Source organism: Branchiostoma floridae, chromosome 1 (genome assembly GCF_000003815.2).
Source record: "Branchiostoma floridae strain S238N-H82 chromosome 1, Bfl_VNyyK, whole genome shotgun sequence".
NCBI lineage: Eukaryota > Metazoa > Chordata > Leptocardii > Amphioxiformes > Branchiostomatidae > Branchiostoma > Branchiostoma floridae.
In genome coordinates, this window is record NC_049979.1 from 25,582,932 (window position 1) to 25,597,823 (window position 14,892).

Below are 14,892 nucleotides of genomic sequence, written 5' to 3' on the forward strand. Positions count from 1 at the left end.
TGTAAGATCCGCTACGACCTGTACTTAGCTTGTTTGAGCACAAATGTACAATAAAGGTCATTCATTCATTAAATAATCCTACACTACACGACTATGTGAAACTATCCTGCATTTCTGTTCGGGTCAAATTCAACTCTAAGGCGAAAAAGGTTCAGACAACAAATCAGACAAATTCCCAACTGTCGACTTCGTTTTGCATTTTCAGAAGCCTAACGTAAGAAAAAAGACTTAATGAAGAAAGCTCAGATTATCATGCAGTTCCATACGGTGTTACTAGAATGCAGCGCACACGTTAGATATTAAAGTTGCTCCGGTGAAATGTCAACAACGACAACTTTAATACCTCAGCTGCCTTTCTTGGTAATCCGCCATGCTTGGGTTAACGCGACAGTACAAGGGACCGAAAACACCGTGTACTGTCACGATATACCAAGGATGCACTGTGTGATAGGAATTTTGACATCTTCAAGGTCTTCTTGTGCAGAGGTTGGCTAGCTGCGATAACATTATCAAATCTTAGAGTATGCAAACCGCAAAAACAAAGCAAAAACGCATGTGCAAAGGCATTAGTAGTAGAGAACCTATACGTGATTTCTGCTAGGCAACAGTATAGCATTTCTTATGTTGTATTTGAATACAAACAATATCAAGATGTATCATTGGCCATACGAAAGACGTTCTAGGTAGACATACAGCTAAATTACACCTTTGTATTCACAGTGATTTTTAAGACAATTGAAATCATTACTTTTCCTTATTCCTTCGCTTTTGAGCAAGACAGACATTGAACACGAAAACATTTTTCTTTCCTGGTTCCTTGCATGCCCTTTCTTTACAATTTGTCTGGGGTTGCTTCGTACTTCTCTTTCAACATAAGATGAAACGACAATAGTTGGACTTACTGGATTTTTTCAGTATTGATATATTTTAACTTTTCTTGTATTACTTCACAAAGAACTCTGATGTTTGGGGGTGTAAACTAGTTTTGTTTGTCTCTACTATAGTGTCCTCTATTAGCAAGAACTTACATGTGTTTTAAAACAAGGTACTCTGTATTGAAAAGATGGTTAAGATTGCATTCATTAATAGCTACTTTTATTCATGAATGTCTTATCTGGTGACAACAAACGTAGAGCATCTTTGCAATACGGAACACGTAGTATAACAACATAGTCTGGTCATTAAAAGCATCAAAATCAAACAACAAGAAAACCCTGTGACATGTATATGGATTATGGAATGTTCTACAAAGTCTGAACTATCACGGAGAAACAAATGTCATCGGTAATTTGCGTTTTGTCGTTGTTTTTATTTATTCATGTCAGAATAGTTCAGATCCCGCTGTTTGGCTTCCGCGCCAAATGAGGAATGTCGTCTGCAGAAATTGATGCGCACTCAGTCTTGATGGATGAGAAAGAATACTAACTATAATATTTACGATACTTTTGCGAGTTACCTCAACCGAGTCTTCAACCCACATGGGGACTAAAACGTCTGTTGTCTTCATTTTGTTACAGACAAAACCGTTCCGAACATGACCCAAACAAAGCCTCATACTGAATTTGACTAGTATTTGTTTCAATAGCTAGTACACAAAGGTGCTTTAACTTGTTCAGTCGTAAAGTTTAAGATTCAAGTCAAGTTGAAAAACATAAATAACAACATCTACATCAGCAAGTATACCTATAGCTAAGTCTCATGGGACTAAAACGGTCCTATTTCGAAAGTATCAAGTGAGAGAAAAAGCAACCGTCGCAGGTACAATTAAAACAATTAAACCAGCGGCGTCAGCAAAAGTTCACACGGTCCTTCTCTATTAGTCACAGTAACTGTTTTAATATTGCGGACTTAAACGTTGGTATTTTGTAACCAGCCTATCTAATGATGGTGAATGCGTTATTTCATTCGGAAGATGGGGTAGTACTTAGTGGGAGGGGAGGGGGGTTGAGAGCGTGTTTGGTCTTATCCTTAGTATAATATTCAAATGACATTCCAGGATGGAATGATGAATATTGACTGTTTATATAATTTGCCGTAGGGTGAGTCTTTGATATACATATAAACACACACACACACACACACACACACACACACACACACACACACACATACACACACACACACACACACACACACACACATACACACACACACACACACCTACACACATGCACACACACATACACACACACATTTACATATGTATATATTGGTTCACCCCTAATTGCCTTCCTACCCTTCCCATTTATTAGCTATTCTGTTTTTGGTGTGATTATTTGAGGGCGACACATCTCTCCATCACTCATCATCTGGGCACGATCTCCGCTCTCGTTCCCACATCACACCGTGTTCTCTGTGAGAGACTGATTCTGTCGTCTGCAGCACCGGGACGCGGGAAAACAAAGAGATGTCGGGGTCACCGTCTCTGAAAAGTGTCGCCTTTGTCGCACGACAAGACATATGTCACTGTCACGTTGCCTGTGCTAAATGAAAGACATAGATCATTCGCAGGACAGGCGTGCCAACTGACGTATTCACCCAAGGCGAAACTGGAGCAGGTATTGAATTCGCTTTGTCGTTCTTTGTTTAAAGCGACACTAGCTTGACTGTGGACGTGGCCTAGATATTTTCATGACTATCATTGGGGTCAGGAATTGATGATATCAGAATACTATGATTAGTTATCATAACGTAGTATAGAAGGAAAAAAAATTCTGGTGAGAAAAATTGAGACAGAAAAAAAGTTTTTTATAGGCATTTAACGTTACATGTTTATATGGCATATACAACGCAGTCGTGAAGTTGTAAACCAGTTGTGATACGCCGATTCGGGGCACATTTCGATCGGTTGCTTCAAATGATGCTTTTGGCCAAAATATAAATCATCAACTGTATGGGTATGAGCTGTTCATGTTAAATTCCTATTTTTCTGTCATATGTGTGCATTTGTTTTTGCAAGTTGAGGTAGGGGATTGACTTCTTTTATCACGAAAACTTGTATGGCTGTTTAGATATACATACCAGGAAATAATTTCTTCATATGTTTCTAATTCAAATGACAAATGTTTGACATTTGTAGCGTAATTCTACATTTTCATGTTAATTCACAAATGTGATTGGCTCTTCTGTAACGGTATTGTTCATATGAACACTCGTATTCAGTAGATTAAAGCCTTGATATAATACTTACATACACATTTCTTACAGATACATCTCCATCAAGCATATACAGAGAGAGGGACCGCATGTTTCATATCATCACTATACTGTAGGAATTGCACCTAACGTTAAAACGTTTTCATCAAAGTGCTAGTAAACTATCGTCTTGGAAAATAACTAAAACAGCAACAAGAAGGATGGTATAGCATCAAGAATGTTGCATGAAACTATAACTAGTAATGTTCCCTTAGAGGCAGAAACGACTCAAAAACTAGAGATGCAAAATCACGTAACATCCATAAGGTAGATTTATTAATTTGCATCATCATTTTATGTCAATAAATCCTATTGATAGTATGATTCTAAACTTACTGTGTAGTGTAAGAAACAACACTACATATCATACGCCCCAGAACTAACACTGTATTTACATGTAGAATTAAGAGATTCGGTAACAACTTTGAGTCTAATTCTATAAAGGTTGACCTTACAGTATCTGTAATGGTATCTGATTTTTGTAATAGAATGGCATGAAAATTCTACGTAAACTTTGACTTGACTTGGAATAAGAAGCCGATCATATAAGTCAAGAATATTCTTTGTGGCAACATATTGTTTGTTGCAACGTCCATGTTATTAGAATTCAGAATGAAAAGAGACATTAAATCTACATAAATAGGAATGCTCACAAGTAAATATAGCTGAGTATGTTATCTGTTACAATGCATAGCAAACAATGCTGTGTTTCACTCAATTCACTGATAACTATAGACGGATCCGTATTTCTATTGCGTTGACATAACTGTATACAGTCACATATCCGCATTCTAAAATACAGCATAGGTCACAACATATACATGATAAATTGCCAGAATTTCTAACCACAATAATCCATTAGCTTCGACTTTAGAGTATATACTACTAGAAGATATCACTTTATCCACAGAAGATAATGATATTATCTTTGCTGTAATAAAAATGTCAAACATATACAGTTTTCTGACGTTTTCCTAAGATTGGGGATTGGGTTGGTTTTGAGGTCTGTATTGGATGTACCAAATCCATAACAGTGGTCGCTTTTTTTAGTAAATATCTTACTGAAATAATTGAACATTACATGCATCTATACATTGTGTAGAAGGGTATGCTTTTATGAGATCACAAATACTACTAAGCTGTAGTTTCGAGTGTATGTTTTCTGTCAGTGGCTCACTTTGTTAGTCGATTTGACATATACACGTACATGTAGTTGCATTTTCTTCCAAATTATGGGACTGCAAAGAAAGAAAGAAGATAACGTTTATTCACAGATAGAAAATAGATACTAACCGATATTTAGGTTTTACAGTGATCAGCGAAACTGTGTGCTAGTAAGATACAAATACCCGCGTCTCCATTTTGTGTTCCACAAAGTCAACATTTCGTTCCCATACAGCTACATATACAGGGATATGTGTCAATAATTGTCACCCTTTTCCCAATAAAATTCTCCCCAATATAACCTCAAGTCTTTTACCATTTTGAGCAGCTAATAAAACAAGTATTATGTAGTTTACAACGTGTGTATTATCTGTAGCATAATCGTTGGTATCTACGCCGTGTATCTCCTGATTCTAGAGGGTAGGATTTCATGTACGTACTACAGATTATAACGTGATCTCTTCCGTCCGCTTTTTGATTTTTACAGAGGTGATTACACTAAACCCACATTATTACCTGTATGACAGGATGAGCTACAACTACCACTGCTTGTATACGGTTTATGGTGTATTTCTACAGCTTGTAAAATATAGATATTGAAGAATTTTCCATGTACGTGTATTTTTGGGGGAATTCGAACTACGTATGTCTATATTGTAGAGGCTGATGTACTGTACTGAATTGATGATGTCAAAATTGTCTAAAGAAAAGTTAAAGAGAAGGTACATATTTACAAGTCGTTGACTTGTAGAATGGAGTATATCATATTTTTTTCATTGTAAGTTTGCATACAGTGCTGTTGATAAAGAAAAGCACAGTTATACACTGATAGGATGTTTCTGCTTGCTGTGTTGTGCTCCCCATAGTTGACGGAAGTAAACAGACATCGTTGGCTAGGTCGACAAGTTATCCCATATTTCTTCACTCCTTTTGATTCATCTTATGCTTTCTGGGAGCTTAACCAAACTGGCAGGTGTAATTCTTCTACAGCGTGAGCTGAGAGACAACAGAAAATGAAGATATGCCCAAGACGAAAGAAATACGTCACCAAAATAGGCGTTCCGATTCTCAGCCCCATTTTTTCCCTCGTGTTGAGTCGATGTTGTAGCCAGGATCAGGTGAGTTTGATAGGACGTGGGCCGATAGTTGACACACGCGGCTTCGCCTTCGATTTCTTTCCACAACTCTTCAACCACCCGAAGGTTAAACGATTTTCCGATACATGCACAGTTCCACTGATTGCTGACAGATACGGCACGGGTTGGTTCTGTACGGTGAAGCAGACTGTGTGTGTTAGAGAGGCTGTGTGTTGAGTGTGTGGCCCTAACTCTATCCCTCCGTGCAACCGCCGGTTGTTACACTTCCCCACAATAGCTAGGTCAAAACCTCAGACACAGCTCGACCCTTTGTTTCCTTTCACCCCACATACATACACTGTAGTGATCTGAATACTTAAGTAGAACATAGCAAGATCAACGGAGACACCCTACAGACGAGCTGACCGACTGGCCTAGGAGAACCACAGAGGATGCAGGATGAAGTTATGGCCCCCCTCCCCCTTCCATGGCTTCCCATGCCCCTCATGTGCTATCCTCATTTCTCACAGCAAAAAAATATTTCTTTCAGTACACGCATTATCTTATCATAATGACATGGCTAACTGTTTCCGAAAGTCACCAATTATTTGTGCAGAAGTAGACTTGTGTGTATGTTTTTCTGCCCAGGTAAGTTTTGAATTATTCCCCGTATTGGTCAGTGTTTACTTTATAGCGCAATCCTGCCTAAAACTGGTTTCTCCACCGAAAACTATACAGGATGATTCGATAGGGAGATTATCACAAAAAATGCATACCTAACCCCAACTTTCTTTTTAATTGTAGCAAATAACTAAGGTATCATAAATTTACTAATTAAACAATAGTCAATACGCGTCTTTGTCGTTTGATGTAGCATTTAGCTGACCGGTATCCGTACATACCAGCATTCAATCTAACGTTGAAATACATCTACATGTAATGTTCAAAGCTGTAACAATGACGAAAGCAAGTACAATACAACAAAAGTGCTATTCAACTGTGCTATTCAACTGTCCTATTCTATGTATCTAACCCTAAGATTGTTACTCACTCATGAAATGTTTTGGTTGTTCTCAACATGGAAGAAATATTGGAAGAAATATAATATAGTGATTTGTTATCACTATACACTAGTAATTTTTTGTAGGAAAGTAAAGATATTACTGAAAAAATAATAAAAAAACAGTGGAATTCGTTGGGATCCCGTTTAGTCACAAAAATGTTGTGGTACTGTACATAGACGAATTCATATTACTCAAACTCTTATTGTTTACTGAGATAATTAACTACATTCTAAGCCTTCCTTCGCAAAACAGTTTTTCTTGTTTAAATTTTACTTTTTTCTTCACTGTATCTGAAAAGCGAGGAGAAGTTGAAATTGTGTAATGTTAGGTAGTGTACCTTGTATTCATTATCTCATGTTGAAAATGTTTTACCGTTACCTGTACCTATACCTAGCCCAGTGTGCAGTGTGGCAAGAATGTTCAATAAAGTTTTTTTGTAGGCTCAAGGGTTTATCAATATCAGGAGGATATGCAATTGATTGATTTTTAAGTTTTTTTACACACAGTGTATTCGATTTTGATTATAGATCCTTCTTAAGAAAAGAAGAACACAGACACACGGACACACACATGTACACACACACACATACACACACACACACACACACAGACACACACAGACACACACACATATACAGACACACACACGCACACACCACACACACACACACACACACACACACACACACACACACACACACACACACACTGTAATAGAGTGACTAGGATAAAAAACTTTAAAAATGAACAACCTTAAACACAAACAGTATGACAAATTCTAAAGGTTAGAGTTTGAGACTTTGAGAGTTGTTCAACATAGTAACATATAAAAGTAACCTTTACTCAATTACTTGGTCCTAAACGTCAGAGACTTAATGTTAAGTTACGTGGTTCCATCCATTCTTTATTTCAAATGATAATCTAGTTTCTTCATTGTTCATATGTATAAGTTTTGTAAACTAAGCACGTCTTAAGACCGGTGTACGAACAATTCAGAGCTAGAAACTAAATGTTGACCCCAAAACTGCTTTCTGTTGGCCTCGGTTGACAAGCAAGGGAGGATAATTCTATATAGTTAATGAATCGCTATCATGATATCATTGGCATCATATTTCTTGTAATTTCGCAGCCATCAACTTGTCTACGGGTAACCTTTTTACCATAAGTGTTCTTTCGTGTGGCTCAAAATGCCTGTGTATAGAAAGTGCCACTCATAATTGGGTATTAGAAGAAACTAAAGCAATTTCATTCATTTTACATAACAGTTACATCTTTCTTTACTTTTGTAATGTTAACTTTCTGAGAAATTTCTACTTGCTGTATATTTCGTGTACATAGTGACGTTCGAAATTGTATGAAGTAAAAACGTGAAGAAAGCGTGATTCATTGAGATATAAGTTGACATTTTGTGTTGCAATGTGGGAGGGGGAGGGGTGCATTCCGGCTCATGAATATTCATAACTTAATTCTGATGTACTGAATGCTGTGTGTTGAAGACACAGTGGTACCTGCACAAGACAACCCTGGAAATATCAAAACCGGAAGTCCTACTGCAGTAATATGAAACCGCTAGGGGCACATTGTTCTTCGTTTTACAAACACCTACCAACATCCATCCACGACTTCTCGTGTTATGCTGTGTACAGACAAACACACAGACACACGCACCCGAAAACATAACCGTCTTGGCGGAGGAAAAAACAACGACAGTAACGTGACAGGGGCCGCTCACTTCAAAAGGACGTGTTAACTGCGCAAGTGTGGCTTGCCCGGTCCTCCTAGGAGTAGCAATGTGCAAGGCGCCCGTCAAGTAATTAATTTGTCGACGGGTTCGATTCCCAAGCCAACCATCACTGCCAATTACAAGCGAGATTTTCTTCGCACGCTGGCATATCGCGTGCCGTAACTTCAGCGTCCCCTCCCGTAACACTACCCGGGACGGGGTGGCGGCTCGGAACGGAGCATTAAAAACAAATTACTGACGGAACTTGAACTGGAGAACGTAAGGTGAGCTGACGGTAAACCAAGTCGGTTGGTTTGCTACAACGTACATGTAGCATGTTAGGTGGGACAAATACAAACATACAAACAAGCCAACAAACAAACAAACAAACAAACAAACTTACAAAACCAAACAAATATCGCCTTTCAGTAGTTTTATATCACACATGACATGACGGAATTTGTGAGGCGTTACGTGGTTACACCCCCATATTATAAAGCACGCACATACATGCCGTAATAAACTAGGATTAAGTCTTCACTCGTACTATCTCCTCTTATGACGGAAAATGTAATAAAAACACGTAAACAACAATACAGTAGTAACATCTTATCATTTTGCTGCGTCATTTTGACAACATTGTGCTGTTATGTATTGGAGGGGACAGACATACATTGATTGAATGAACACTGAAAACGTGCTTGCAAGTTCTAATTGTAATCACAATAGTCCACTGAATTCCTCTATTTTTTAATCTCAATATCAATTTTGGTCGAGATATTCAGAATTAAAAGCAAACCCATGTACAACCCACAGAAGGAAAAGACTTCCTTTCTTTGTTTCTATTCTAATGTTAGAAATGTCAGAGAACGGGTTTATATATATATTCTAGATTTTTGCATCCTGAACCAATGTTTCTTTTTCAACAATATCATTTCCGAATGTTTGAAGAATTTTTTAAATTATAACTTAATATAACGGCTAAAAGCTGAACAGTGAACACCAATAGTGTCGTTGGACATCGATGGAAATATATGCGGTCAAACCCAGTATAACGTCATCAAAATAACGGAAATTTTCCACAATGGGCATCTAAACTAAAGCCTGATGTTTTACATTTCAGGCGGGAACGGTAGAAGTATGTTTCAAATGTTTAAAACAGTGTTTATATTTAGGTAGATGACTATTGCGTGTACAAGGGTTCAACCATAGCTGACCGCGCCGCCACGCCACGGGTAGCCATTTTTCACCACCCTCTCCTTTATCCAAACTGACTGACCAGAAAATGCTGGACATTAAGTGGCCGGAGACTGCCCACTATGAGGTCTCAGTGTTCAACCAAATGGTCAGCGTGACTAATGTGCCGAATAACGTGCTGGCTTTGTCTGCCAATTATCGGCCGTTTAGTCGTGTCCACTCCTGCGTGTAGGGTCTATTTGTCAACACTAGAGGGCAGTGCTGAGAAAAAATGGCGGGAAATCGGATGGTTAAACAGACCGTTTTATCCTATAACGTGACTGATTGTGTCAGAATTTTCTTTTTTTCTTCAAGTTTCCTTTTTATCTTGAAAAATACACATTCATCACATTAGTTGAAGCCATAAACTTGAAAAAAAGGCCCATTTAAAAGCATTCACTGTTTGTTTACATACACGTACGTATGCATACACGAAAAAGTATGCCGTCTTTCTGTGTCATACAGATATGTGGTAACGTGACTGCTTAACAAAATCCGTTACAAATTGCATGTATGAATTAGGATTTTACACATGAGATATTAAGCTAGAGTGGAAATAGTGATTTTTGTGTCAACCATCGCTGGACTTTAGAGCTGAACCTGAAATGTTACTCTTATACATTTGGTTGCCAGAGAAAGACTATTAAAGTCAGCCAAAGGCCACATGGATTACGTGTGACCTGCGAATCCACTTCTCCTTCAAGTTCACGTCAATTCCAAGTTAAATGCCACGGTCTTCATTCCATTTGTTCGTGTATAAAACAAAGGTGTTTGAAAGAGTGACCCATGAAATGTGCAGAGAATAAATCACCTGTACTGGCGACCCTGTTTTGTGCTGGTGCTGTCATACACTATAATGCTCAAAAACTCACCAGATGAAATTTTAACAGATCTAAAATAAAACAAAAACGTTTTTGAAGAGTGACGCGAGAGAAAACATGTAATTCTTTCATGGACAAATTCCGTCCGACGTTGTCATAGATTTCTAGGGACGATTCACATTTGGATGACGTTTTCACTTCGTTGTTAGAAAAACAAGTTTCACCGCGACAAAAGTTGCGCGACGGTTCGGTTTTTCGGTTGCAGCGATGCTTTAATGTTACAACCGTCAACCAACTGATAAACAACAACTTTTCCCGTCACTAGACAGAATGTTTTTCGTACAAATTGATAAACGCATCACTTCGATTTGCTGTAAACCTATGACAATGCCAGGTCCTCAGCCGTGCGCTCTAGTTGGTGGGCACAGCGCGACAGTTTTCGCATCGTTTGTGTGACAAACCCCGGGCTGTCACGTCCTGCATTTTACGGGTTAATATGTCACGGGACCCTTGCCACTGCCCCCGGGGACATGTCACCTCTGAGCGGCTGAACTCCGGTCTAAAGTTGACAAACAAGTCCGCGGCGGACGTGACCAGAAAGTAACGACGGGATGTCTGGTTTTCTCGGCGACAGGGGGCGACCATAAAGTTCATTTTGAACTTGAACTATGCAAATTTGGTTTTTGCTTTAATCGAAAACAACAAATTCATGCCCATGGAATTGCAAGTGGACAAAGACAAATACATGAAGTGATTGAAAATAGGTAAATAATCTAATTTCTAACATAAAAGAATAAGTGATTGAATATATAGAATATATAGAATAGGGTTCTAAACCTACGTTTACAATAGTGGGGTTTGACGCCTTTGAAAACAGTTGAGAATGTCCCGTATTTTCTATGATAGAATGATTCGATGATTGTAATGACACAAAACCAAAGAGCAGGTATTTGCTGATAAATGCAGATTTGTTTTTCTAAAATGCTGTTGGAAGTTACTTCAATGGCTTGGCATATCAGAGTGTCGTCTTTTTACGAATTTTAGTGTCAATTTTCAGCTTTTTCAAGTTCCTAATGGTTTTATCATGATATTGCAGGAAGCCAAAACATATGCAAGAACTCTTTTTTGTTGCATTTGACCCCCTATCATGAGAAATGAAATATGTAACGTACCTTATTACGTGTAACGAACATTATCATGTATTTTTAATATCTAAACTGGTACGTTAACCAATTTACATGCAACTTCAATTCTCTCAGAAGTGGCCATGAGGTCAAAATTGTGTCAAAATCATCGGACCTTCCAAGACAGACGGAATCAAATAGCATTTTTGAAATATTCCCTAGTGCTGCTAAATATCAGTTTGTACATTTTGTAAATGTACATTTTGTGCGTATTTGATTCCACTTTGAAACGGCATCACAAAATATAAGGAAGAACTTCTAAAGAGAAATTTCTTCCTGCTTCCATAAAGTAAAACGGACTATTTTGAATAGTTGGTAAATACCGTTCAAGACTACACCTAAATTTCGGGTATTTTAACCTATTACAGGGCAAAGGATCCGGAGGAGACAACATCACTTGGTAATCGTAAATAAAGACAATAAAAAGTTTCCTCCAAGATGTAAAGAAGAAAAGGTGATGAAACAATCTAAAGAAATGGAGGGTAGGACACTCACAAGAGGAGTTGAAATAAGGGAAAATGTACTATTTGAAAATAGTTGAAAGTGAGTGAGAAGGACAAAGTACAAAACTATAAACATGCTGAGCAGCTTTCCCATTAATTCTCCACATTTCAATACAGAAGAAATGCTTCATGTTTCTGTTGGCTTGGCGAGTTAAGAAAAAGCTGTTGTTGATTCAGATTTGTATCTGGTGATACCACTTAAATAAAGCATGTCCTTCCGAATGCATGCAGTCTTCGACCCAAAGTGAATGAGCGGTCGTAAAATTTGACAGATAAAATTAAGTGAATTATCTCTGCATTTCCGGAACGTCCGGATAACCTTGACTTTGACTACCGTGTAGTTCAGTCTAACATGATTTACATATTGGGTTAACGTACAGGGGACCGTGTGCATGACGATGGTAAAGCAAATATGCGCATTTTGATATGTACTAGAATGTGATGCCCAAACCTATCTTTGGAATATTGATCTGTAATATTTTAATTTCTATGGGACGATTTCCGTTTGTTCATGGATTGATAAAATGACGATGAAGAAAAGATAGTGATGATAATGAATATGCCAGTCGAACTTGACAGTCAGAAAAGAAGGAATATCACGCGAAATGCGGCGTTGGCAGCGTTCAAAATTGAATTCAACATATGAACACCATGTGTACAAAAGCACAAGAAAATATCATACAAAGCGTAAAAAGATTCGTTTTTATCGATAAAATTCGTTGAGCTCTCTGTCAAATCATTCGGCCTCAGCATCGCCGCTACCCTGCACTGGCTAACCTGCGATACCACAGCGTTAGTCCCTTAGTAAAGGGACACGCCTCCTAGCGGTGCAGTCCCAGGCCATGCCTGGGCTCAGAGATAAAGTAAAAACCGATCCATATCTCGACCAAACGACTCAACTTAAAAAAATCCTGCGTGTCCAGCAGCTTGTAGTGTCGTAAAACAAGTGACAGTGGCCATGGAATGGGGCAGGGCACGGGGATTGTTAAAAATTGATAAAAAAAAGCGGCGTACCACGGCGTACATTTACGTTGGCTTTGTTCAGATATATTGGTTTGAAAAAAAATATCAAAAAACGACATCCAAGCACCAACCAGACCTCTGTCTACTTTACAGTGTGAAGAAATATTGTCACCGGTGACACGGAAACAGTTCTGTCTCAAAGTCTCAATATAGACAGGTGTAGTAGTCTACAGTATGGCACTGGTTACCGCGTAGTGGGAGGGGGGCAACACAAATGTGTAAACAATATTATCACGATTCACGGTGTCTCTGGTCACGTTTTCAAATAGGCCAGAAATGTGACTCTACTGGTTTCTGAGTGGTATGTTATAGAAGTCACCCGAGTGCACAAATATTTACCCCCTTCTTCCCCCCCAATTCTCAGGTCTCCATTTTGGATCAGACGACTAACCGTCACCCACAGACGCTATAAAATTGCCACTTAGGGCCAGTCCTGGTTTGGACATGCGGAAATTATGGACACGTTAAGGCAGTTGGCAAGATGTCAAGTTTGCTGCTGGCAAATGGTCACTTATTCAACTCACCTGTTCTGTCACGCCATGGTCTTCATTTGGCAAAGAAAGATTCAAATTAAGTATTTTCTCTCTAAACGAAAATGTGTTGTTACTGAATATCCCATTAGGCAAATAGAGCTACTGGTTGTAACGTTACGTATATGAGGGTTGATCGTGTAATGAAAGAAATGACTGTGTTACGTTGGGGTAAGGTGGGGAGGGGGGGCAGAATTTTCAAGCATAAAGTCTTGTACCACAACTCTCGTAAAAGCGTTTAACATTCCATATCTGCTCACCTAAAGGTCCATAAAGTTGTGGGAATAGCAAAGATTCCAAATTTATATATTGTACCATTGTCAAGCCTCATCTGAATTGGTAGAAGAATGCAGAAATATAAATGTAAACATTCTATCGTTAAGAAATTACATGAAACCATAAAAATTGAAATAAAAGGAAATATATCCATATTAGTATGCGAATTATCTGTGCCGTATCTAAGTGTAGGTTTTTAAAACCACAGATTTCTGCTTTTTATGATGGAAGCTTTATTGACCCACCAAAAAGAACAGTGACATTCATTCGGTCTACTACATACTACAAAATAGAAATACAAAACAAAAGAAAGCTTAAAATTCTACTTCCTAAACATGAGTATATATGTAATATACCAACCAGGTGGGGGTAGTTTGGGGTTTCAATATATCTTTTCTGATAACAAAGCAATGCTTTATGTGTTTGTGCCAATTTTTGTATTGAGAGAGTTTTTACAGCCAGAAATGTATTCACATCTGCTTGCAGCATCCAGTCTTTTGACATCTGTTGATATATGTTTGACGTTGTGACATTTGAAAAAGAAGGTGTACAGACTATCTACGCTCGGGGATATCATTGTAAGATTGGATTTTACAAGTCCTGGCAACTACATGTACACCTGTATTTAAAAAAGAATGTGATAAAATATAAAATTGACTCTAAACATCCGTTCTTACAACTCTATGTTCAACCAGAAGGCAAAAGATTAGAATGTCCTTATATATGACCAGAGGTTTTGTCCATTCTGCCCAAATGTTGTTGTTATTGTTCACAATATAATGATAAGCGCACAGAGCTGTTCACATTACTTTCCGCTTGCTCTAAAGAATTTGCTACTCTCTGTTCGATGGATAAATTCAACTACATTCTGGGAGGCGAGAACTCGTGTACACGTAGGCAAATATATTCACGAATGTTTATACCGTAGAACCAAAAGTGTAAATGACATGCTAGACTCAATATGTTGACTTATTCATACCTATAGATATCAATATATGTTGTTTAGTTGTACTGTAACAGTTGTAGTAGTTGTTATACATGAAGACCTTACGGAAGTCGCTGTACTTTTGTCGTGTCAATAAATAATTCCACATAAA